The 26,903-nt window shown below is 40.2% G+C and overlaps 1 protein-coding gene and 1 long non-coding RNA gene across 21 annotated transcripts in view; one reads left to right on the top strand and one right to left on the bottom strand.

Annotated features, from left to right (window-relative positions):
* SRC (SRC proto-oncogene, non-receptor tyrosine kinase) overlaps positions 1 to 26,903 on the top strand; it is a 109,771-nt gene that overhangs the window by 48,042 nt on the left and 34,826 nt on the right. For 5 of the 18 annotated variants that reach the window (XM_074211937.1, XM_074211936.1, XM_074211930.1 and 2 more), the window contains one exon: positions 8,773 to 8,816. The exons of 3 other annotated variants lie outside the window; for them this stretch is intronic. The gene's annotated coding sequence lies outside the window, so the exon portion shown is untranslated. 10 more of the 18 variants (XM_074211935.1, XM_074211928.1, XM_074211920.1 and 7 more) reach the window with 5 other exon arrangements.
* LOC141505777 (uncharacterized) lies at positions 996 to 10,433 on the bottom strand. 3 transcript variants are annotated; one of them, XR_012473696.1, is made up of 5 exons: positions 10,246 to 10,433; positions 9,715 to 10,107; positions 8,955 to 9,010; positions 6,217 to 6,469; positions 996 to 1,297 (listed from the first exon to the last, which is right to left on the bottom strand). It is a non-coding gene; the product is annotated as an uncharacterized LOC141505777 (long non-coding RNA). The 3 variants fall into 3 exon arrangements; XR_012473697.1 differs by lacking the exon at positions 996 to 1,297 and having other exon boundaries at positions 5,895 to 6,305; positions 10,246 to 10,428; XR_012473695.1 differs by lacking the exon at positions 996 to 1,297 and having other exon boundaries at positions 5,895 to 6,469; positions 10,246 to 10,427.

The following is a 26,903-nucleotide window of genomic DNA, read 5'->3' as shown; positions in this document are numbered from 1 at the left end:
TAATTGTTCTACATTAGATTCTGTATGTTAAATTTTTTTTTGTCACCAAAGCTTCCTTGATCTATTTCCTTTCCTTTTACTTGTGCATGATAGCATCCCCCCCAATAATTTTCAAAAATAATGCTTATTAAATAATGCTTAATAGAAAAAATAAATGGAAGAATTTGTGTGGTAGTTTAATGCATTTTTCCCGAAGGGAACCACTGGAGTTTTTTCAGCTGGGTAGGTGGGTAGGAGGGAATTTTTCCTTCCAGAAGCGCTGGATTGACTAATCGCTGGGATCTCTTCTATCTCTGAGATTCTATGAGGGAAATGGCCAGAGAAAGGCATTAGGAAGATGATTTAGTTAAAATGTTCAGTTTGGGCTGGAAATGGGAAAATTCAAGGAAAGTAGACTTTTTAAAAAATAAATTTTTAATTGCCATATCTTGTTTTTAATGTCACTTAAATTTTCCCCTGTTTCTCTCTTGCTCTTTCTTTTATTCCCCTCCCTCTCCCCTCCCAAGGAGACTATTGCAGTAGTCCAGGTAAGAAGAGATAAAGGCCTATGATGCTGCAGTGGTTTGGGGATAGGCAGTGGATAAGAAAAACATTATTTCTCTGTTCCTTTGTGTGTGAGTCTTATATTCTTAGTTGAACTGGAAACTCTTTGAGGACAAGTATCTTTCTCCTCTTTTGCATTTAACCCATAATCCTTCTTGATCATAAGTATTTGGTTGTTCTTTCTTTCTCTCATTAGAAATAGTAGTTCTTGAAAGAAGGGTTGAACTACATCCTATCTATCTTTGTATGTCCGGAGCTGAATACAAGATCTTGTTTATTGAATCAGTGTTTATTGCATCAAATATGTGTTCCACATCTCAGCCTTGTGTGCAGTGACCTCTCAGAAAATATTCTTTTAGCAATTTAAAGCTAAATGTTATCTTAATTCACATTTGTGCTGCTTTGACCTTCCTACCTTTCCTCCCCCCCACCCCCCAATGCTGTTCCTCCAAGATTACCTCCCCATTCATACTACATGGGTCTTCTTAAGTACATAGTTGGGCTTGTCTGCTCAATTAGAATGGGGTTTCCTTGAAGGCTGAGGTCTTGTTTTATCTCCAGTGTCTGATAGATATATAACAAATTCTTAATAAATGCTTGTTGGACTCCCCCCCCCACACCCCAGCAAGGGGAAGCAGCAGTTATGTGAGACCATGTTCATTCATTCAGATGATCATCAGTCTAGGGTGGGAAGGGATCTCAGAAGCCATGAAGTTAGGACCCTTCCCCATTTTATAGTTGAACAGACTGCTCCCTAGAAAGGAAAAGTGAAATGAGTTGCTTAAGATCATACAGACAGTAAACATCAGAAACAGGATTGAACCTAGCTCCTCTAATTCCATAACTAATGTTCTTTACACTACACCATGCTTCCACCCTATCGCTAGACAAGCATTTATTGAGGACCTGGTACATACCTGTTACTATATTAGGCGCTGGAAATACAAATATGAAAATTGTCCCTATCTTCAAGAGGATTATATTATACTTAGTGGAAATAACTTGTAACAGATAAGTAAGTACAAAATATAAGGTAGAGGGGGCTGCCAAAAATGCTTGATCTCTGACCACATAGATTCTCAGACAAGAACCCCTGCCCTACCTTCTCCAGCCCCTTATCTCTTCATCTCAAAGAGAGGTCTGCTTATTAAAGTTGATTTTTAAAAGTTATTAATCCTATTAAATGTTTTTTATATTGAGCTATTGTGGATTTTTTCTTTTTGGTTGTATTGTATTCATAGAAATTTCCTAAAGGGAAATTCCATCCATGGAGCACAGGAGAGACTGGCCCCTTCCCCACCTGCTTGAGTGTTAGTTACTATGGGAACAGAGTAACTCAGATCACTGGTTGAGGGTGAGGCCCAGTTGGGAAAGAGAGATTTGTAATTGTATCCACAGGTGGCCGAGGTTTGAAGGGAGTGAGTGTCAAGGGGGTCATGTTTGAGCAAATCTAGAGTTAGAGTGATTAAAAAAAGAAAGACAGCCTTGTCCTTCACTATGAAAGAGGAACACGGTGGGAATTTTTTTAAAGCTAAAAAAACAGACAATGTGATGAAATATGGGGGTGGAGGAGGGGGCAAGAATTATGGAACTTTTAAGAAAATGAGGGGAAACTGTAATCATGTATTTGGTCTCTATAAGAAAACACTAAAGGGACCCCAGTAGGAAATCCCAGCTCTATCTAGGTGTCTCTGGTTTCAGTCACTTAACCCTTTGGACACTTAACTTTATTTGTAAATGAAGGGGTTAGACTCTTCAAATGTTCTTTCCATCTCTGAATCTGTGATCTATTGGCTATTCCTTCTACAAGCCTGCTACAGGAACAGGCTTAAAGGAGCACCTCTCTTGGGGCACCTGACTTTGGACTATCCAGTTTTGCTACAATGTGAGAAATTACAGAGTATGTACATAGTTGAGAAAATTAAAGGTATGTGATGTAGTTATAGAGTCAAAATTAAGACAGAAATGTTGTTTAGGGATTTCCTTAGTAAAAGTGATTCCTCTGAGCTCAGCCTTTTCCACCTAGATCTTTCTCTTGCCTAACTTTCTCTCAAAGGATTGGTTTCTTTTTCTAAATTTCCCTTTGCTTATATTCTACCAGTCTAAGCTGTAGCCCAACTCCTCTGGTCTCTCACTGAGAAAGTGAGCTCCTTTTTTCTTTTTCTTTAGTCTTTAGGTTTCACTCTTCAGATTCTTACCAGATTGTCCTCTGGAGAGTTACCTAAACTGCTGAGACCTTTTTCATACCTTCTCTATTTTCAACCTGTCACTTTACAAACTGGCTTCCCCTTCATCAAGCCTTCCCTTTTTTCTTCATTCTTTTCTACTCCTAAAATGACAGGAGATATTGTTTAGGTATTCCTGGTATTGTGGGAAAAACACTAGCTATAGAATCAGTGGATAGATTTAGACTTGGACCTGGGGCTCTCCCTCCACCTGAGTGACCTTTGGCAACAATTCTCTATAACAGCTTGAATCTGTTTGTCACAGTAGAGTTTATAAAGCATTTTCAGTTTTCTACCACTCTAGGTCCCCCGTTTGCTCTGCTGTCAAATCCTGACATCCTATGTTTCTCCCAGTCAATTTCCTGCCATGACAGATGGATTTTTTTTTATCACCTCCACTTTAATATAGAATCTATTTGAAATGACTCATCTGTAGCAAACATGTTGATTTTTGCTGTTCAGTCATATCTGACTTTGTGACCCCATTAGGGTTTTCTTGGCAATAATACTGGAGTGGTTTGCCATTTCCTTCTCAAGTTTGTTGTATGATGAGGAAACTGAGGCAAACAGGATTAAGTGACTTGTCCAGTATCTGAGACTATATTTGAACTTAGAGCACCAGGTGTGAAGTCAAGAAGACTCCTTCTTTCTATCGATAGCCACTCAACCATTGAGAATCATAAAACGTAGGGAGTAGAGATGGGTCCTTCATCACTGCCCAGGAAAATGAGAGGGGGCAGCAGTAGTTTGAATTAGAACTGAATTCTCAATCAACAGATTTATACTTGTAACAGGCAGGGTGGCATCAGTAATGTGGAATTCTAGCTTTAGAACCAAAGCTCTGGTTCAAATTCTACTTCTTGTCTGCTGCTTACTACCTGTAGGACCTAGGATAAATCCCTGAGTCTTGATTTTTGTTTTCATCTCTAAAATGAGGGGGTGGGACAGGATGGTGGTTCAGGTTCCTGCTAGTTCCAGATGAGAGATCACTTCCTGTCTGTGGGACTGCTTCCCTATGTACAAAATAAGGGCATTAAACTTGGTGATTTGCTACATCTCTCCTGCCTGATGTGATCCCATTTTCCTTGTAGGCTCAAGATCCTGTGTGTGAAGGGGGCAGAGTTAACATCAAAGGGAGTAGACAGGAGGAATGCCAACTCTCCTCCAGTCATTAAACTAGTCCTTATCCTTGCCACTGGACTCTCCGTAATCCTTTTCTATCAAATTTGTGAAGTCATATTAAAATCTTCTATATACATTCTTCTCATCTTCTGATACTCAGTGAAATACTTTCTTCTGGAGACAGCATATTTCTCACCATCCTCTCTGAAGCTAGCTACTCCTCTGCCAATCCTAGGCACACAAAATAGGATATGGAGTTGGCATGCTTCGGGATCCCCATTGTCACCTTCAGACTTTTCCTCTGTCGCCATCACTCAACAATCAGCTCTCTTTTAAAGTTCATTCCATATAGCTCCCTGGGTAGGAGAGTCAGGAAGGATATATTTGAAAATGAAGGTCATCTCTCAGAGCCTCAGTTTTCTCATCTATAAAATAAGTGTACTGAAGTGAATATATTAGCTGGTTTTGCTGAACTTCTTTTTATTCTTTGTCACTAGGAGTGGCTCCCTGGTTAGGGGAAGGGAAGAACTATATTTACAAAAGAAGTGATGTAGCACATAAAAATATCAAAAATATTTTAAAAAATAAGATACAGGTATTGGTCTAGAAGATGACTGGAGTTTCTAATGCTAAAATGCTATGATGAAAGCTTCCCTGAGGCTTGGTTTCCTTTACTTGCAGAGTGGAGATAATGTTCTCTGCCCTCTTTGCCTCTCTGGGCTTTGAGAATGATCCTGTGAGATAATGAATATGCACATACTTTGGAAATGGAAAACTGTAAAGTTTGGTCCAGGTGGGAGATATTTTCACAATCAAGTTTCAATTGTCTGTGGGCTTTGGGGCGCCCTTCCCTGTGGCCAGAGAGAATGGCTCTTGGCTAACCTTCTCTTCATCCCTCTCTGATTTTCAGCTGAGAAACATCTGGTCCTTCTCTTATCCCCAGCCCTGTGGGTCAGGGTCTGAGCCAGGTAAGAAGATTTTTCGGTCATATAAAGTCATTTCAGACAGGACAATGGAGAGATGAGATCTTTATCTAGTCAGCCAACCCATGGCTGTGTTCATCACTCGGACTCAGAGAGGTGAGGTGAGAATTTCTTCTTTTGTCTTGATCTGTGATTTGGTCAGCATGGGGAGCTGACCTAACTAGCAAACTCTTTAGCTCAACAAGTGTCTTATGATTTATAGTTGCAGAGTTGACTAGGGCCCTGAAAAGTTGTGTGGCTTGTCCAAAATCCCATAACCAGTACGCTTCAGAGGCAGCACTTAAAACTCAGGTCTCCCTGACCCCAACCAAGGCCTTGCACAGTATGCCACAATGCTGCCTCTCTGAAGATACCTCTGTCATCAGAGACCTGGTACTGAGGCAATTGGACTACCAAAAATGAAAAGGACAAAAGAATTCTTACCTAGCTAAGGAATGGATGGAAAGGATGGAAAGACAATGGTCCAGGTAATTAAGGAAACCTGTTTTTTAATCCCAGGTTGAATATCAACTGCTGAATGACCTAATCACTTCTCTCTGGGCCTGAGTTTCCCTTTTCTGTGACATAGGGATAACTAATGTTTTGTCTCCTTCACAGTTCTGTTTGTAAGACAACTTGAGCAGATAAATAAGTGGTTTGGAAAATATTTTGAAAAATGCACAAGATATTTGTCTTAAGGCACTAATCCTCCAATCTGGTCTCACCAAGGTCACAGTTTTGAGAATGTTTGGTGGCATCTGCCTCATACTGTCCTTACTGAATTGAGTGAGAGGAGCAGTTTAGCTGGAGGCCACCTGTTTTGCCTACAGTACATGCTTCCCCTTATGCTGAAATGGTTGCATTTTGGATTTCTGGCCATCTCCTACCTGAATCCTATCTAGTTGTTCTCCATCTGGGACCAGAATCTGATTGGGGAGTCTTCCATTATCAGGTGGGAGGGGCTGGTCTTGGGGATGTGAGGTAGAGAGATGTACCTTTCTGTAGCACCAGAGGAGTCAGAGTAAATGGCAATATCAATCAATTAACGAGCATCTGCAAAATGCTTATTATGATCAAGACCCTGCTCAGTACTGGGGTACTGCCAAAACTATGAATTAGCTACAGAGTCAAAGTAATAGGCCCTGCCTTCAAGCAGCTGGTGTTTTATTGGGGAAATAACATGTACACAGGAAATGATAAGTACACATTGAAGAATTTGCAAACCATAAAAGTAACTACAAAGGTAACTTTGTGGGAGAGGCACTAACAAACATGTACATAGAAAAAGTCCATAATATACAAAGTCACTATCTTGTGTTTGGGAAGTGTGGGAATCAGAGATGTCCTCATGAAGGAGGTGGTACCTGAGTCGAGCTGTGGAGGGAGCTGGGAATCCCAGGGTGTGGCCTTAGAAGGGAGAGCATTTCAGGTGCAACAGCTCTAAACCAGACTTCTGAGGAGAGAACAGGAGCAGGAGGAAGACAGGTAACAAACATACTCCAAGAAGGGCTTCAGTTCAGTAAGAGGTAACTGGTCTATTAGAAAGAATCATGCACTGAGAGTGACAGAACTGGTTTCACATCTTATCTCCACTTTCCTTTGCCTTAGTTTTCTCATCTGTAAAACAAAGGGGTTGGAGTCGATGACCCCTGAGGTTCATTACCAACTATGTGATTTAGTATCTTTGTGATTTGGGGCTTCATCAGATGAGGGTCTTCTAATGAAATGGTTCCTTCTAGCTCTTCTAAACTAGTACAGCATCAGTTTATAGGCTGAAATCACCATCCTTTTGATGTTAGCCAAGCTTCCTTGTCTCTGAGAGCTCCAGGCACAAGGTGCTCTATCTAGGGTTTAGGAAATGGCTATTTTCTAGGGCTGCAGATGTTCCTCACATTTTTCAGATGGTGCCCTTTGAGGAATATGAGAATCCTTTTCTCACATATGTCCTCATATATATGATATGAGGTTCTGGGAGGTGGTCGACTAAGACTGTGGTCTATGGCTGGTATGTTTGTAACTTTAGAACAATCATGGGATTTAAACGAATACTTAGGATTCTTGAACTTAATAAATTCACATTTCTGTGGAGGCTTTAGCAGCTCTTACAGCCAATACCAAGGTGGTACCCACCAAATAATATTCAAACCTTTGTTTTAAGTTTCTGAATCTAGTTTCTCCAAGTAGATTGTAAGCTCATGGGCTATAAGGTTCATGTGGTGTTCCCCTGGGAGACTTGGCTCCATAGAGAGAAAAACAGTTTAGGATTCCTAGTCTGAAATCGGTCAGTGATGAACTGAATCAGCTTGGTCAGTCTTCCCTCCTCAACTGTAGACAAGAAGATCCCAGACTTGACTCTAGGTTCAGCCTCTTTTTAAAATCCCAAGTTTCTTTCTAGACTCAGTTAAAACTGTCTTCAGCCTCTAGTCCCTAGGTACAAAGTCAAAGTAATAGGCCTTGCCCTCCTGAGTACTCTGCACTTCTCTTAGGAATATCTCTTTATGAATGGGTTGTCCTCCCTTTGCAAGGGCAGGAACTGTTTGCTTTTTCTCTGTAATCCCCAGTTATTAAATGCTTGCAGAGTGATTGATTGCTTCCACACTTGTAAAATAAGGGGGTTGGACTAGAGGATTCTCCATTATTTCATACAGTGCTGAGCATAGAGTGGGTACTCAATAAGTAGTGATCAAAGAAAGTAGAGTTCAGCTCTCTTCCCTACTCCCATCTCCACCCTCCACCCTAGGTTTTTCAATCAGTGTTTTTCCTATTCAAAACTTTTCCCTGGAGAGTAGTATAGAGGTACTCACTAGTCTTGGAGTCAAAAGACTTGGATTTTATTGCTGGCTCTGGTGTTTATTAGCTGTGTGACCTAAAGCCTGTCATTTACTCTCCCTCACACTCAAGTTTGCTCACTTAAAAAATGGAGATGATAATCCCTGCCTCAAAAGAGGAGAGTGAGAAAAATTCTATGTAAATCTTAAAGGGTTACAAAATACACTGTTTTTTATTCATTACTGTTCACACATTGAAAACTGTAAGGAACTTTAGGTCATCTGCTTCCAACCCCTTATTTTACAGATGAGAAAGCTGAGGCTTGACCTTGCCCAAGGTCACCCAATTTGGGAACCAGAGCCTAAGATTCAAACTCTGTTCCTCCCATTTAAAAATGAATGCTCTCTTCCCCAGGGCCAGGACTGAAAGAGTTCAACTGGAAAGAATGAACCCCATGCTCATTAGTTGAGGTTATCCCCTTATTGGCTTAGGCCTTGGATAGTTGGGCCTAGCTCCCACATTCCTGGCTTTGTACCCAACAAGCTCCTCCCTCCCCTGGCTCAGCAGAGAATGGATTATGAGGATGTGAAAGTGGAGAGTAGGAACTCAAGTTCCTCTCTCATGTACACTCTATACTCCCCCACTCCCTCCTGGAACACATAGAAATTTCATAAATTTCATACTTACATTTCAAAGACCCTTCTTTTTTTTAACTTGTTTTTTATTTCAAAGACCCTTCTTTACAGAAAACTATATCTAGGGAAACCTGGGGAACAGAATCATAAGATCATGGAATTTTGAGCAAGACTGGGACTTTAAAAACATTTCCTAGAGTAAACTGCAGGAAACAGGTCCACAGAGATTAAGTGACTTGCTGAGTGTCACACATCTAGTTGGTGGCAGAGCCAAGTTTCAAATTCATAGCCTTTCTCAATTCCATATTCTGTGCTTTTACCACATTGGTTCCAGATTTGCTCTGGAATTGCACTGGATCTGGAAATCTGGGTCCAAATTTCACCATTGCCACTTACCATCCATGTGACTTTGGGTTTACTTTCTCTGGACCTCAGTTTCTTAATCTATAAAAGAAGGGGTTGGATCTGATAAGTTCTAAGATCCCTAACAATTGTAAACTATTTATTTCCCTTCAGGTTTCCTGACTAGAAGACCTCCTAAAGAAAGTCTGGATCAGAAGGTAATAACCATACCTCACCTTTCCAGGTGGCTTTATAGTCCTTTATGGCCATTATTAAATTCAACAAGCATTTTTAAGCACCTGCTGTTCTGGAAAAAACCAAATCGAGTGAAGTTTCTGCCCTCCTGGGAGACTTACCATCTAGTAGAGCCATGTGTCTTGACCTCTGGGCCTGACCCCTCCTGCAATCTGCCCTGGGAAAATAATTTTTAAAAAAATTATCAATAGCTCCTCCCAGACAGTCAATCCTTATAACAAAAAAATAGTAAAGAGGATGGGAGAAATCCAGTCTGTGAAAGTCTCTTGGAAAAAAGTATGGTATGTCATGAAAATACATGACATTATTATTCCCAGGTGATCTTATTGTTTTAGAATGGATGAGATGGCAATGGGGGAATGGTGCCTCCAGGAGGAGGTAAATTTTTAGCTGGGATTAGCCAACTAGACAGAATTCAAACTCTCTCTTTGCCACTTGCCTTTTCTCTTAGTTTTTCTCTTAGTGGCTGAACATTCTTGGCTCATTAATAGACCTTTCTCCTAGGGGCCTCTGCTGTGCCCCTTTTATCAATGTGAATTCCTTTGCTGTGTGGGTGAATAGCTATTGACCTCATTGTGCTTTATTGGAAGGAGGTTGTTTGGAAGATTGAGAAGCCTGGGGGAGGGGTGGTGGTGGTGATCCCATTTCTTTCTGCTGCCATAACTTCCCTCTGGCTTATGTGCAGTTGTTGCAATGTTAACCCTTTCCTTCCCTCTCTAGCTAATTGGATATTCATGTTGCTTTTTGAAGAGGGGGAATTAATTTTCAGCCCTTCAAGATAGGTCCCCTATGAGGTATGATTTTAGGATTTTAGAGTTGACTATGAATTAATTAATTGCTAAGTAGGAAAATAGGCATTACCATTTATTCACTGGATAGCTTGGAGCAAATCACTTCTCTCTGGACCACAGTTTTCCCAACCTCAGATGAGCAATTTGGACTTGATGGTTTCAACATTCTGAATTTTTTATTAGTTGTAATGCAGGCCACTCCTGGAAGGACCAGGTTGATAATTCCTGACTTGGTATAATGATGAGGTGACCTCAAGTGAACAGATGTAAGGCATCATGGTGCTTTGGGATGGGCATTGAGCTGAGACACAGGAGATTTGGATTTTGTTTCCCACTCTGGCACTGCTTGCTGGAACAAATCTATAAATTTGTCAGGACTTCATTGTCTGCCTCCTAGACTTAGGAATAATCATACTCACCCAGCTGAGCTCAGGGTTATTATAAGAATCACATCAGGCAATCGCTTCAAAAGGAAAAAAAAATGCTTTCTATAGAAAGTTACCTTATACACTAAAAATATTTGATTAATTTTTGTTAAATCGATCAGTTAGTCTTCATTAGACAATACTCCCCCAACCATTAGCCCAAATCAAAATCAGACCTGTTTTCTGCTACTTGATGTGGGTGAAAATTTTGAGTATCAAGAGCACTCAAATGGGTCTGAATTCAGGAAGCTCGACCAGTAAAGAATATAACATGTCATAAATAAGAAGGACTATAAGACATAGAACACAGGATGTCATAACCAGCTGAACCTAAGCACATATGAGTTAGAATGTAGAACATCTGAATTGGAAGGAAATCTGTAGACTAGAAAGGTGAAATGACTTGCCCAGGATTTCACAGCCAGTGAGTGAACTCAGATCTTCTGGGCTCCAGATCCAGCACTCTTTTCTCTTCCTTGTCACTTCTTTTTTCCTTACACCAGTCTAGAGCTTTACAGTTTAGAATTTTCCTACTGAGAAGTCTGTACAAAGAACAGCCCTATTGTCACCACCTCAGCTACTAGAAATCTTCCTAAGCCTTCGTTAATTGAGGTATAACTTAAGAGCTGGTTTCCCTATTCTCCGTCATCTTCCTTTGCCTTCTTATCCTGGTATAGAGGTGATTCTGATCAAGTATTTTAAAAAGAACTGATTTTATACACACACACACACACACACGCACATAAAATAGTGTTTTACATATAACATTTCACTTAATCTTTACAGAAACTCCATGTGAAGAGTACCATTTTTATCCCCATTTTACAAATGAAGAAATTGAGACTAAGAAAAGCTATATGACTTGCTCACAGTTTTACAACTAGTGAGTATAGAGGTAGGATTTGAATCAAAGTCTGGTGCTCTTATTTCCTGATAGGATCTCATGGTGCTTCTTTTGACCTAGGACTCTTGCAGGATATTGCCAATGAAGTCTAAGCTGTGGCAAATTTTGCCAAGACAGAAAGACTTCATATATGTCCTCATGACAGACTATCATGCATTCCTAGTTAGTACCAATCTAAGGATGGTCATCAGGTTGACCACAACATGATGAATTTTTTGTTTTTTTTATCACCATCAACTCATAAAGCAATGAGTGTGCTAAGCACAACAGGGAGTGCTTTCCCTAACAAAATCCAATATCCCTGAAGTATATATTAATATTCAGGTTTACAAGGATCTTGGAAATCATGCAGTTCAATACCTTCATTTCATGAAGAACTGAAGACCCAGAGAGGTTGCATAAGGTCCCATATTTCTTGAGTAGCAGCATAATCTGATGCTCTGTCCATGCTATTCAGGTCAAATATTTATTAAGCACCTACATTCTTATAGCACATGCCCATACAATGTGGAAGCAAGGTGGAATAGTGGATAGAGTGCCAGACCTGGAGTCAAGAAGACTCTTCTTGCTGAGTTCAAATCTGGCCTCAGACAATTACAGACTGTGTAACTCTGGTCGAGTCATTTCACCCTGTTTGCCTCAGTTTCTTCATCTATAAAGTGAATTGGAGAAGTAATGGCATGAAAACCCTAAATGGGGTCACAAAGAGTATGATACAATTGAAACAACTGAATAACATTAGCTTTATATTAGGTGCTGGGAATATGTAGCCAAAAATGAAACATTCTCTGCCTTCAAGGAGCTTATAGTCTAGTGGTGGTGGCATTAGGGAAATATAAAACATGCAAGTTAGTAAATGCAAATTCTTTAAAAGTAATTCAGGAGGAAGGGTGTGTTAATAATTTGGGCAAGGGCCTGTGCTTTGAAGGAAATTAGGAGTGCCATGAAACAAGGTTGAGGAGAAAGTTCATTCAAGATTTGAGGGACCACTTGTGCAAAGGCATTCAGATCAGAGATTTAGAAAGTCACCTATTCCATCCCATAGCTAATATGGCAATTTGATTGTAGAGTAGTACAGTAAAATGCTTGTTGAATTGAAAGAAGATTGTTCTTGTTTTCTGTGTATATCTTCATCCAGTTAGGCCCTGAGATTCTGAGGACAAAGCTCCTCTCCCCTTTCCCTCCCCTCCCCTCCCCTTTAGCACTTTGACTGAGATTAAAGCATGTTAGTGGCTTTAACAAATATTCTTTAACTTCATGCTTTGTGGTAGGTACTGTGAAATAAACAAAGATTATTAGAACCATAATCTTACTCTCATAAGCTTGTTATCTAGAAGAGGGGGCATACAACTTCAAATATGTATAATACAAAACTATATGTAATTTTTACATTAGAGAAGAGCAAAGCAAGGGTGAAGTCATGGGGGAAATGATTATTCCTAAATGTGGGGAATAGGGAAGTCTTTGTGAAAGAATTGACCTCAAAAGCTGGGAGGGACTTTGGAAATGGGGAGGGGAGAGCATTCTAGCTTGGAGGAGAACAAAAGCAAAGATCCAGGGGTGGGAAAGTAGAGAGAACCTTGTTATAGTTGTTGTTCTCTTGTTCAGTGGTGTGCAACTGCTCATGACCCTGTGGACCATACTGTCCGTGGGTTGATACTGGTATGGTTTTCCATCTCTTTCTCCAGTGGATTAAGGCAAACAGAAATTACATGACTTGTTTTGGCTACACAGCTATCTGTCTCTGTGTATCTGAGACTGGATTTGAACTCAGATCTTCTTGACTCCAGTCCTAGCACTTTATCCACTATTCATTATTCACTCTATCACTATTCACACTACTCATCTTCCTCCAAAGAGGACCTAGTGAGTACTAAATTCACATTAGAAATGAGAGGGTGGTATGAATAGAGATGAGCCAGTCTAGAAGGGGAGGGAGAGAAAGCCACAGAGGTTGACCATAGGAAATGTTTGGAGTGCTACATGGCTTTAGGGAAGCTGCCCATCTTCTCATCTTGTCTCCTTCCCACCTCCCTGTCACCACAGTTCCTTCATCAACCCCATCAGACTGTTTACAGTCATGATACTATTTTCATGTGGGACCCCTAAAATTTCCCCTACTGCCAGGGGCCCCTTGGGAATCAGGAAGTAATGTGAAATGAAGATTTTCCTGAGCAAGCGGGGGAAGGAATGAGTGGTTCATCATGATTCAGCACCCAGTGAAACTGGGTTCAGTTTCTGTCTCTGGAAGGAGTAGGAACTAAACAGAAGAAAGCCTTCACATTGACTGTAAACCTGAGTCTAGGGTTCAGGTCCTGACTCTGCTTTCCACAAGATATATGACATTGGTCCGTCACCTCTCTGAACCTCAGTTTCCCTCTTTTCCATTTGGGGATATTAACTCATATACTGATTTTCTCAGAATTTTTATTGTGTATCTTATGTGACAGTGGTTGGAAACATGTTCCAGAAACTTTAAGGGATTGCTTTCTTCATTATTCTTGGATATCTCTTCAGGTCCTTAATAAAGGGATACAGGAGAGGTATGGGAAGGAAGAGAAGAAGCAGGAGGGGTTAAGGTCTGACTATTTGGTTAACTATTTCCTCTCTCCTTCCCCAAATTTTCTAGTGGTAATCATTTTTCTGGTATAGAAACCCAAGAATCTTGAAAGACATGTGAAAATAGATGGGGCAAGAAAACCTTAGCACCTTCTTGTTTCTTAAGGACTTTCAATGGCAAAACTAAACTCTTTTTCTTAGGTATCTGACTCCTCAGTAACTATCTTTTCTTCCAGGATTTTTAAAAAGGGGAAAGAACAGAGGCTACAAACAATAGGTTTCCCAATTTAACTTTAATCCTTGGAAAAACTCTGGAATGAATGATTAAAGGGATAGTTTGTGAGCATCTAAAAAGGAAGCAGTATGTCTTTCATCAAGATCAGATCATGGAGAGATTAACTTTATTTCTTTTTCTGACATAGTAAATAAATTGGCACATAAGTGGAATGCTCTAGATATAGTTTACCTGGGTTTATGTGAAATCCTTGAAATTTCATACTGTTGTGTGGAAAACATGGAAAGGTTTTGAAGAAGGTGAAAATAAAATTGATTGATAAAAGTAATTATAGCTTCTATTTAAATAGCACTTTAAAATTTGCAAAACACTATACAAAGGGGCAGCTAGGTGGTGCAGTGGATAGAGCACTGGCCTTGGAGTCAGGAGTACCTGAGTTCAAATATGGCCTCAGACACTTAATAATTACCTAGCCGTGTGGCCTTGGGCAAGCCACTTAACCCTATTGCCTTGCACAAACTAAAACACACACACACACACACACAAAACACTATACAAATATTATTAGTGTTGAAGAAGGGATTTGAACTTGAATCTTCAAACTCCAGATCCTGAGTTTTGTCTATTTGACTAGGTAATTGTTAGATGGATTTGGAACTGGATGAATGACTAGATTCAGAATAGTTGTAGTGGTTCAATGTGAGCTCTAGAAGGATGTTTCTGAAAGAGGTTCTCAGAGATCTGTTTTGAGTTCTCATCTAAACCTCCTCCCACCCCCAATCAATAACTTGAATAAAGACACGGGTGTCTTTATTGTGGGTGACACAAAGCTGGAAGGCATAGAAGGGAGACACAATTAGGATCTAAAAAGATCTTGACAGACAAAATTGGTAAGCTGAATCTAATAAGAAGAAATTCAATAGGGCTCCATTTCAACCCATTGTACCTACTCTGGGGTCTCTGGAGCCAGGTAGAACAAATCTAATCTCTCTTCCACAGGACAGCCATTCACGTTTTTAAAATTTATTTTATATTATTACAGTAATATTATTGTGAGAGTTAATTATAACCCCCCCCCCCAAAAGATGAGAAACTTCACAAATAGTGAAAGAGAAAAAAAAGTGTACTTTAGTCTGTATTCGGATTTCAATGGCTCTCTCTCTGGGATGAGTTGCCTTCCCCATTATAGCCATCAGAGAAGTTGCTTCAATATATTGTACTATTTTATTCAGCTCCTTCCTGTGCCTTGTTTATATATGCTCTTTCTAACTGCTCTTATAAATGACAAAGTTCATATGAGTTATCAGTAGCCATGCAGGAATACAAACAGTTCAACATCATTAAGTTCCTCATAATTAGTCCTTTTTGTCCACCTCTTTTATGATTCCCCCAAGTCCTGTACTTGGAGATCAAACTTTCTGATCAGCTCTGGTTGTTTCAACAGGAAAGGTTGAAAGTCCATCTTTTCCCTTGAAAGAGGATGTTCAGTTTTGCTGGGTAGTTGATTCTCAGGTGTAAACTAAGATCTTTTACCTTCCACAATATCATATTCCAAGCCCTATTAGCCCTTAATGTAGATGCTTCCAGATTCTGTTTGATACTGACTGTAGAGCCATGGTAGTTGAATTGCTTGTTTCTGGCAGCTTTTAGTATTTTCTTTTTGACTTGGGAGTTTTGGAGTTTGGCTATAATATTTCTGCAAGTTTTTCTTTTGGGGTCTCTTTCAGGAGGCGATCGGTAGATTCCCTCAATTTCTATTTTATCCTCTGCTTCTAGGATCTCAGGGCAATTTTGCTGTATTATTTATTGAAAAATGAAGTCTAGGCTCTTTTCCTTGTCATGACTTTCAGGTAGCCCAATAATTTTAAAATTATCTCTTCTGGATCTGTTTTCAAGGTCAGTTGTTTTTCCAGTGAGATATTTCACATTTTCTTCTATTTTTTTTTTTTTTTGGTATAGCTTTATTTCTTTCTGAGTTCTCACAAAGTCACCAGCTTCCTTTAGTTTCAATCTATATTTGAAGGAGTTATTTTCTTCTGAGAGCTTTGTTATCTCCTTTTCCAACTGGCCAATTCTGCTTTTTAAGGCATTCTTCTTATTTTCCTTTTGTGTTGCTTTTTCTTTTTGCCCTAAACTGGTTTTTAATGTTATTTTCTTCAGTATTTTTTGCATTTCTTTCACCAAGTTGCTGACTTGGTTTTCATGATTTATCTGCATTGCTCTCATTTTCCCTCTACTCCCTTAATTGCTTTTCGAAGTCTTTTTTTGAGCTCATCCATAGCCTGAGCCCATTTCCTATTTCTCTTAGAGGTTTTGAAAACAGAAACTTCAATTTTGTTGTCTTCTGAGTATGTATTTTGATCCTCCATGGGACCAAAGTAATTTTCTATGGTCATATTCTTCTTTTTCTATTGTTGGCTCACTTCCTAAGCCTATGACTGATTTATAGCACTTCCAAGGCTTTGGGGTTTTTTGGGGGGCCACAACCCATGGGGACCTTAATTCCTCTAAAGTCTTATGAGAGGCTCTGACTGCTCTCTTTTTTAAAAAAAAGTTTTATTTAAGGCAATGGGGTTAAGTGACTTGTCCAAGGTCACACAGCTAGGCAATTATTAAGTGTCAGCTGTCAGATCTGAACTCAGGTCCTCCTGACTTCAGGGCCAGTGCTCTATCCACTGTGCCACCCAGCTGCCCTTTTCTACCTGCTCTCTTGCCTGTGTTCAGGCCCTCCCCTCTGTCCTGGAGCTGTGAGAATGGTCCCTGCTCGGCTCTGGTGGTGTTGTGGGGGCCCAAAGTGCAACCTGGATCTGAATGTGGGCAAACAGCTGAGTCCTGCCCCAGGGAGAGCAGAGAGACCTCTGGAGTCTCCCCTGACCCCCTTACCATCTATGGGCTGAGTGTTCGGTTGTGCTGGGTTGCTCTGCTGACTCCCGCTGCAGGTTCTCACCACAGGGGTGCTCTGAGGTCGGAGCTCCACTCTACACTCACTCTTGTGCAGCAGAGTTCTCTCACCACCCCTTCTGGCTGTCCCTGATGATTCCTGGGCCAAGAGGTTTGGAAACTGCCCCCTCTGCCATGGACCCAGGTGCCTAGTCCAGCTGTGCTGCACTGTGGCTGTACTGTGGCTTTTTCCAACCCCCAGTCCCAGTGGCACAGACCTTTGTTGTGGAACTTCTAAGTTGTCTTGTACTGGGAAATTGTATCACTCAGTCTTTCTGTGGGTTTGGCCCTTCTAAATTTTGGCTAGAGTCATAATTTGACAACTTTTGGAATTTGGGGGGGAACAAGTTTCCGGGAATTCCTGCCTTCACACCACCATTTTTGCTTTGCCCCCATAGCCATTCAAATTTTTAATCAATGTTACAAGAACAGTATTGGAGAGGAATGGTTAGATAGAAGTTTGAAAAAGATCTGGTGACCCACAAGCTCAACAGCGTGAAAAAGACTTACTTTGCTCTTGAGTGTCATTGAGAGGAAGAGCTTCCTGGAATAGGGAAGTGATGGTCCTGCTGGCCTGGTCAGAACACATCTGGAGGATTGTCTCTGTTCTAAGACACACAGTATAGGAATGACATTGATAAGCTAGAGAGTGAGTAGAGAAGGGGGTGCAAATGATGAAGGACCTTGAATTCATGCCATCTTAGGATCAGTTGTAGGAAATGAAGGATGGACTGATGTTTTGTCTGAAAAAGAAAAACTAAGAGGATAGGATAGGAGAAGGAAGAGAATGACATGCCAGCTCTTGTGGAGAAGAGAGATTAGACTTGTTTCATCTGGTCTCAGAGGACAGAACCAGGTGTAAAGAGTAGGAACTTCCAGGAGACAGAGATAAGCTTCCTGATACAGCTTACTTAAAAGGGGAAAGGTCTGCTGAGGAGGGGAGTGTGGGGGTTCCCCTTCCTTGTGCTCTTCTGAGGCTGGAAAATCATTGGACCAGACACATGGGATAGTGGATATTATTTTTGAGGTGTGGCCTCTGAGGTCCCTTCAAGTTCTGAAGTTCTGGGACTCTGGTCTCTTATCTCACTAAGCCCTAAATGTTGTCAGTCTCTTTTTAAAACACAATTTTAGAGTTCTGGTCCTCTCTTGCATTAGAGCCTCCTGTGGTTCCTGCTGCCTTCAAGAGAACGTGGAAGGAAGCCTCTAGTCTAGGATTGAAGGTTTTCTGATTTCTGGAGTCAAAATGGGAAAACTGAGACCCAGAAAGGAATATGAATTGTTCAAGGTCACTCAACAAATGATTGAAAGAGTCAGGTCTCCTGTCCCTCCTGTCCTACGCCCAGATTATTGTTATTATGGCAGTTGGGGGAATAGTTAGAAAGTTGGTCTCAGGACCTAGAACAGGGCTGTCCATCCTTACTTTAAAAAGTTTTTATTGAAACAATAGACAATATATTTTGATTTGCCATTTATGTGAGAAATCTGTGGTAGTTAGGCTTCATTTACTAAAGCATTTAGTAAACCCATAGGTGGGCCACATAAAATTGCCCTGCAGGCACTTTTGGACAGCCCTGATCTAGAAGGACTGACCCTATTCTAAACTTGCTTCTGACTTCATTTCATATAATCTACACTAGCAGTGTTAAACTCAAATGGAAATGGGGATGAGAGAGGATAGGAAGAGGAAAGGTACTAAATCAAACATTATAATCCCTGTGGGTACCTGCTGACTTAGAAAATCACATTTTAACATTATGTTTTATTGTATTTTTATGTATTTTATTAAATATTTCCCAATTACATTTTGATCTGGTTCAGCCCACACTTGTCAGTTGACCCCGGAGGAGTATATGTGATGCTTTTGCTTTCCATTCCTTGTCCTTGCCTAATTTTGTGTATTTGCTCATTTTGAAGGTCAGATTTGCTGTTTTTAATCATGTCTGACTCTTTTCTGACTCCATTTGGGGGTTTTCTTGGCATACTGGATACTGGAGTAGTTTCTTATTTTATTCTTTGGTATATTTTATAGATGAGAAATATGAGGCAAATTCCAATAGTCACCCAGCTATTAAGTGTCTGAGGTCATATTTGAACTCGGGTGTTCCTGATTCCAGGCCTGGTAGTACACTGGATAGAACCCCAAAGAACTCTAGCTGAGATTCAGCTTTTTTTTTTTTTTTTTTTTTTTTTTAGGTTTTTGCTAGGCAATGGGGTTAAGTGGCTTGCCCAAGGCAATTAAGTGTCTGAGGCCAGATTTGAAGGGTACTCCTGGGCCGGTGCTCTATCCATTGCACCACCTAGCCGCCTCAAGATTCAGCTTTTGACAGAAAACATTTACTTTGTGACCTTTCAGAAGTGACCTCAGGCAATTCTTTATGACTATAAGTTGCTTGGTTTTATGGGTTTCCTCACTAGGAAGTTTCACCAAAAATTGGTATTCATAGCAATAATTATTTTTATTAGTCTTAGTATAATACCCTACTTTGTCCTTCAGAGGTGATTCTTGGAGAGCACTTTTGGGTAGGTCTTAATCAGCCTAGCAAGGGTCCAGTGAAGGTCTGTATTTTTGATGGCCTGAGGACTACTATAGCCAAAGTTTGAAGAAGTTTATTATGAGGATAGCCCACAGGGGGATGATTCTTTTGGCAACAACAGCTCTCAGAGACCACCTGCTTTAGTCAGTGGAGTTGGGATCTGTGTTGGTTGAAAGAGTATTCTATTCATGCCAACAAAAAATGACTCCTTGAAATAGAAATATTATTTCACACTTCATATTTATATAAATCCTTTGTGATTTAGAGTGCTTTCCTCATAGCAACCCTGTGACAAGATGAACTTAAAATAAAGAGACTTGTCCTAGATCATTTAGCTAGTGTCTGAACTTTGATTTGATGTCATATGGAGCATTTGCTGCTCTAGTGTGTCAACTGGATTATATTGTCCTTTGTAAAACCAAAGGAAGGGCCATCTGATTTGATTGCCTCTTGGAACCTAGTTGGCAAGAAGAGTTAGGGCAGAGGGCACACTGGGTCTGTGTATCACAGTGCAGTAGAATGATGGAGATTAATGCTCACCATGTACTGAATAGAACTTGAGAGAGGATGTTTGTGGGTGGCCAAGAGTCCTTGAGAGGGTGAGCAGCTTGGTTTTCCAGATGGGAGAGTAGTGATACAGAAGACTGAATGAAGAAATGAATAGGAAGCATGGCTTTTGAACAGAATTCCTTAAGTAGTAGGAGCCTGAAGGAGGAAGTCCTCTCCCCGGACAAAGTGGAACTGAGACTATAGTTCAAGGAAAATGTCATTTTCATCATATCCTTCTCCTCTGAAACTATGGCTCCCCATTGTCTACTGGATACAGTTCAGACTAGTCTGTCATCTAAAGCTCCCCAGAACTTTTCTAACCTTAGGCCTTACCTTTCACTATTCCTGTAAACACTCCTACTTCTACTTGTCAGAGAAATCTCTGAACCTAGCTTCCTCTCTGCGTTTTGCCCTCACTGGAAATGTCTTTTGCTCATCCCCATTGGGACTACTAGGAAATCTTCAATAATTGACCTGAACTATGCCCAAAGGTCTATAAAACTACATAATCTTTGATTTGACAATACCATTGCAAAGTCTATATCCTGAAGACATCCAAAAAAAGGGAAAAGGACCTATTTGTGTGAAAATATTTATAGCAACTTTCTTTGTGGTGGCTAGGAATTGGAAATCAAAGGGATGCCTATCTGTTGGAGAAAGGCTAAACAAGCTGTGATATATGATTATAATGGAATATTATTGTACTATAAGAAATGATAAATAGGCAGATTTCAGAAAAACTTGGACATTTACACGAACTGTTACATAGTGAAGTAAACAGAACCCCGAGAATGTTTTACACAGTAACAGCAATATTGTTTGATGAAGAATTGAGAATGATTTAGCTATTCTCAAACAATCCCAACAAACTTGTGATGAAACATCCTATCTACCTCCAGGGAAAAATTTGATATTGATTAAATATAGATTGCAACATGCTATTTTGATTTTGATTTTTTCCTTTTATTTGAATCTTCTTGTACAAATGACTAATGTGGAAATGTTTTACATAATTGCACATGTATAACCTCTATCTGATTGCCTGCTATTCTCAGGGAGGTAGGAAGAGATAAAAAAGGGAAGGACAGAATTTGGAATTCAAAATTTTGAATTAAAAAATATTAAAAATTGAGCAAAAATAGCTATATCAAGCTATTAAACTTTAAATGAGTGTAAAACTTAGAAAAGCAAATTATGCATATATTTCCTGTGAGTAAATTAGAGGGTATGAAAAAGAAAAGTGGACCTGTAGGAATTTGGAGTCATAAGAGTTGGGTTTGAATCATGTGAAGGGATTGGATGAGATGATTTTCTAGGGTATTTCCTAACTTGAACCATGTGAAGGAATTGGATGAGATGATTCTCTAGGGCATTTTCCAGCTTTACATCCTGTGATCTAATGAACCCTTCTTGTGGAACTCAAAGCCCTGCCTTCTTTGGACATCTAAGTTTATGTCATCTTGTAATACCCTCTTTTTTTCTATATTGTTTAAAATTCCATGTCTTAGTTATATTTTGCATCAAAGCCATTTTAAGGACATAAGCAGTGACCAAGTCCTGGTAGCTTTATTTACCTTTCTAATGTCTCTTCAGCCATTCACTACTATCAACATCTCAATCACCACTGTACTGGTTAGAGTCATCTTTTAGAATTGGAAGGAACTTCAGAGATCTTATGGTTCAACCCTCTTCACTTTACAGATGGGGAACTGAGACCTTAAGAAAGGAGATAACTACCATGATGACATAACTACTAGTGTCAGAGACAGAACTAAAACTCCTGCACCTATTTCAATTCTTTCTACTCCATCACTGTTATCTATCACCTCTCTCCACCCTCCTCACCCTGGAACAATCCAACCTACCAAAAAATCTTTCTAAGGCCTAATTCCAATCATTATATCTCCTTACTCAAAAGCTGAGTGTCTCCCCCATTGCTTAAAGAACAAAGTCCAAACTCTTACTCTGGCAATCAAGGCTCTCCACAGTCTGACTTTGGCCTCAACTCACAATATTCCATAATCTCCAATCCCCACCCTTTCTCAGTTTTGTGCATTTTCTTTTGTTGAAGTCAGGATAGTGTAGTCGAAAAAAAAATATTAGACTATGGGTTAGGTGCCAGGGTTTGAGTTTTGGCCCTTACAGCTGAAATTTACTATGACTAAGTCACTTCCCCTCTCTGACAGTTTCTTAATCTGTAAAATGGGCATCACTGTCCTTGTACTTCTTCACAGGATTATTGTTACTCACCCAAGAAAAGAAGAAACAGCATTAGGAAAAAGGAACAAAATTTAGGGTTTGTTTGGGGAACTGGGTCATGGACTGTCAAGGCAGAAGGCCAGTGTGGTTGAAAGTGCAGTGAAAAGCATTCAGAAGAACTGAATCTGAGTCCTAGTTCCATTGTTTAATAGACGCTTAATCTGGGGCACATCACTTCCCTTGGATTTGTCATTTATAAAATAGGAGTAATGATTCTGGTCCTATAGATCTCACAGGCTTGTAAGTAGGGATCAGATGAGCTACTGGGCAGGAAGATACTTTATAAAGAATAGAGTAATGTATATAGTCACTGTCATTTATTAAGCACCAATGTTGTCTCAGGAACTGTGCTAAGTAAGGAGTTATTGTAACTCTTAATAATCCCAGCTCTGCTCCAAATTCATTGAGTCACTCAGGTTAAGTCACAGTCTCCCTCTGGAAATGAATAAACACTGATAAAATGAGGAAATTGAACCATATAATCTCCAATGTCATTTCCAACTCTTATATTCTCAGTTTTAAAGTCCCTGCCAGTTCAACAACTGTCATATTATCTTTTTTTTTAAAGTTTTTGCAAGGCCAAGGCCACACAGCTAGGTAATTATTAAGTGTCTGAGGCCAGATTTGAACTCAGGTACTCCAGGACTGGTGCTCTATCCACTGCACCACCTAGCCGCCCCATCTTATATTATCTTGACTCTGATAATCTTTGATTCTAAGCCCAGGTAGAAGGGGGGTTTTTCCCCTGGCCTGACAGGAGTAATAAAATGAACCACCCACTAAGTCTTTTATCCTTTGGATACTTGTTACCTTCTTTCCTCTGCCATGTTTGATGTTATCCATTGATTGATTGTTGTGGAGGGTGTCTTTGGATGGCAAGGACTGGCAGGGAGATAGGAGAAGGTCAAACTAGGACTCTTTCCACCAGGACTACTTTAGGGTCTCTCCTGGTATCAGGGATAAAGCTACACTGTGGTCTCCTAAGAGCTCATCCCTGAGCCACCTTTTCTCTATCCACATTACCCCACATGATACATGCCTCGGCTAAACATCACTTCCTGAGGAACTAACTCATTTATCCTAGACAGCAGATGATGAGTGAGGTAGGTCTGACTCAGGAGCTTCGGCCACAAGGGATCCTTAAAGATTAATAGAATGCCTTAGCTGGTGTTTTGTTTGGAAGGGACTTTATGACATGGAAAGTCAGGGCCAAAAGGAACCTTAGAACACAGAAAATTGAATGCCAAAGGTAGGAGTCTTTAGAACACGAAACACAGATTGTTAAGAGATTAAAAAAGACTTTAGAAAGGTAGAGCAGATAGAGGTTTTTAGTGATTATAAGATTGCTATTAAGAGAGGAAAAGTTACATTGGTAAATGGCCAAAAAACTGGGTCTAGAATTTAGTTACTTATAAAATCCAATCTCAGACTCATTTTTCTATATTACAAAATTCCTAGGAAAATGTGACCTTCTTATATGCTTAGTTACTCTGGCTGATCTCCCTGCCTGAACTGTCTCCCCACTCCAGTCCATCCACAACTGTCAAAACTGATTTTCCTGAAGTCCAGATCTGACCATAACCTCCCTCCACACCTTTAATTCTTTAAACTCCAGTAACTCCCTATCATCTTCAGGATCAAATGTAAAGTCCTCTGGCTCACAAAGCCCTTCAAAACCTGGCCTCTTCCTACCAGGCTTCTTACACCTAACTCCCTGTCTCCCTCTTATTCTTTGTGATCCCATGTCTCTGTCCTCCTGCAGAGGATACTCCATCTCCCAACTCCAAGCATTTTCATTGTCTGTCCCTTATGTGTGGAATGCTTCATCCTCCTCATCTTCACCTCCTCATTTCTTTCAAATCTCAGCTAAAATTTCACCTTTTTCAAGAAGCCTTTTATAACCCCTTTTAATGCTAGTTCTGTCCATCTGTGAATATCTCCAGTTTATCTTGACATCTTGTTTGTACATGATTGGATTTGCCTGTTGTCTCCCCTATTAGACTCTGGGTTCCCGAAGAGCAGGGGACTGATCTTTGCCTTTCTCTCTCTCTGTATCTTCCTGGCTTTGCATACTATCTGGCACATAGTAGATGCTTAGTAAATGCTGGTTGACTAGACTCACCATGTTTCTTTTTTCTTTTTTAAATTTTTTTTTTGCAAGGCAATGGAGTTAAGTGATTTGCCAAGGGTCACACAGCTAGGTAATTATTAAGTATCTGAGGCTGAATTTGAACTCAGGTCTTCTTGACTCCAGGGTCGGCTCTATCCATTGTGCCATTGTGCCCCTGACTCAACATATTTTTCTTTAGGTTTTTTTGCAAGGCAATGGGGTTAAGTGGTTTGCCCAAGGTCACACAGCTAGGTAATTATTAAGTGTCTGAGGCTGGGTTTGAACTCAGGTACTCCTGACTTCAGGGCTGGTGCTCTATCCACTGCGCCACCTAGTCACCCAACTCACCATATTTCTAAGGGCTTTCCATATCTTTGGGTTTTATGGTTTAGAGAGTTTGGTATGCTGTCTCACTAATCCAGAGGACCAGTATTTAAATTCTACCCCTGCAACTTAACCACCTTGTGGTCTGCCTGTCTGGGCCTCAGTTTCCTTATCTGTAAAATGTGAGGACTGGACAAGATGACATCTAAGGTGCCTGTCCCCAGTGACTTAAGAGACATGGTTCTTTTTGCAAAAGAACTAATGAGATGAGAAAATGTAATGGGAGTCAGACCCAAAATTTGGAGCCTAGACTTCTGATATAGTTCATTATGCCTATTATTATTATTATTATTATTATATAGTATTATACTCAGTATGATATGTATATAATATGTACACACATATAAATATGTACTTGCATATATACAAACATACCTACATACATACATGTTTATACATACATATATAAACACACATCATGCGTGCATACATATGCATATTTATGAGTGTATGTGTCCAGAGACCTGGTTACAGTGAGTCTGGGAGATGGGGAGAAGGGAAAGGAAGCAGATGGGTGGATTTCATCTCCTCTGTTTCTGGCCCTGCAACTGGCTCAGCTGAAACTGGGTTGCCAAGAGCTAAATGGCATTTTTCTGTTGGGGGGGAACTTGAGGATACAAGTGAGAACCTGCAGAATGATTTTATTGCTCTTCCACAGTTTGAGAAAAGAGCTTGGAAAATGATTTTACATAGTTTCCCCTCTTCAGCAGTGTCTGAGGTTCTCAGTGCCATAGCTCCTTTCTACTGTAAACCTCAGATGTATGTTCTCCAGGTTTCCCCCTGATTGGGGGATGAGTTAAGGGTAATTCCAGTGTTAACTCTGTCATAGTTCTGACTCATGATCTGTTCCTGCTCTAGAATCATAAAATATCATTTTGTGGAAGGCTCTAGACAGGGTCTTTAAGTCCCAATTTCTACCTAAAGCAGGAATCTGTTTTATAACATCTCTGACAGGTGGTCATCCAGCCTCTGCCTGATCACTTCTGGGAACAAAGTGTCTCAGCAGTCAGCTCATACTGATTTTTGATTAGCATTCATTATTAAGAAGTACCCCCCTGCCATCAAACCAAGATTTGGCTTCCTCCTTCTCCTGTCTTCAACTTTGGTCCTAGCTCAGCCATCAAGGTTCCAGCAGAATCAGTCAAAGATCCCTCTTCCTTGTGACATTCTTTTAGATACTTGAACACAGCAATCCTGTCCCCCACTTTCAGTCTCCTATCTGTTGATAACTTCCTAGTACTCTTTAAAAAAAAAAAACCCACCATCAAACGTAATTGCTAATGATTGACTTATGTCAGAACTGTACAATTCAAACTCAGTAGCATTGGGTAGTGAGATAATAGTAAGAATCTCTAACATTTGTGTAGTACATTATAGTTTACAGAGCTCTTTTCAATCTACTCTCTCAATTGAGCCTCCTAACAGGCCTATGAGTCAAGGAGGTCTAGATTCATTCCCATTTTTATAGGTGAAGAAACCAAGATTCAAACTCAATGATCACACAGACCCAGGGACCCCTCAGCAATTGAGAGGCAAGGACAGAATTGAGGCAGGTTAATTTGAGTATGTTTTAGAGTGTACTTGGTTGTAATCAGTTGCAAAGATGGGTATTTAGTCTAGAGAAGATAACTCAGTGGGACATGGTAGCTGACTTTAAGTATTTGTAAGACTGCTTAGCCCTAGAAGGCAGAATCAGAAGCAGTGGGTGGAAAGGTTCAGAGAATGTCTTTAAACTCCATATAGGGAAAATCTCGTGTAAAATTAGAGATATCAGAAAGTAGAGTGGGAATGAGTTCCCTGATCCTAAGAGTCCATAACCATAAGTGGATGACCACTAGAATAGTATAGATAGGATTTCAGTTCAGGTAAAGGCTCCGCAGTCCCTTCCAGCTCTTGAGTATCTGTCATCTTACTCGTTCTTAAGAGGTTCCAGGAAAAGACCTCTAGGCAGAGAGCTCAACTGTTGGTCCCTTGCTCCTTCAGTTAAGAAATCTCTTTCATGCCTTTCTTTACATGAATACATAGAGAAAGCAGTTGGCCAAATACTGAATCCTTCCTATCAGGGAATTAAAAATCTTTAACAGATGGTGCCTAAGTCAGTATGGAAGGAAGGAATCATTTCTTTACCTCAGAGATGGGGAAACTGGGACATCCCAAGGGGGTAGGGCCTGTGAAGCCATTATATGTGGAATATGGGAGTGAGCCCTGGGTAAAGAAAGGAAGTTGTTGCTGATCCCTTCTAATTCAAGCAAATAGCTTAGGCAAGTTGGGATCTTGGAAAATAGATAACAAATGAAAAAATAAATAGATAATATTAATTCAAGTAAAAATATGGTATACTTGAACACAGCAATCCTGTC

Source organism: Macrotis lagotis, chromosome 1 (genome assembly GCF_037893015.1).
Source record: "Macrotis lagotis isolate mMagLag1 chromosome 1, bilby.v1.9.chrom.fasta, whole genome shotgun sequence".
NCBI lineage: Eukaryota > Metazoa > Chordata > Mammalia > Peramelemorphia > Peramelidae > Macrotis > Macrotis lagotis.
Note: the sequence above shows the minus strand (reverse complement) of the source record. Positions and strands in the feature narration are given on the sequence as shown.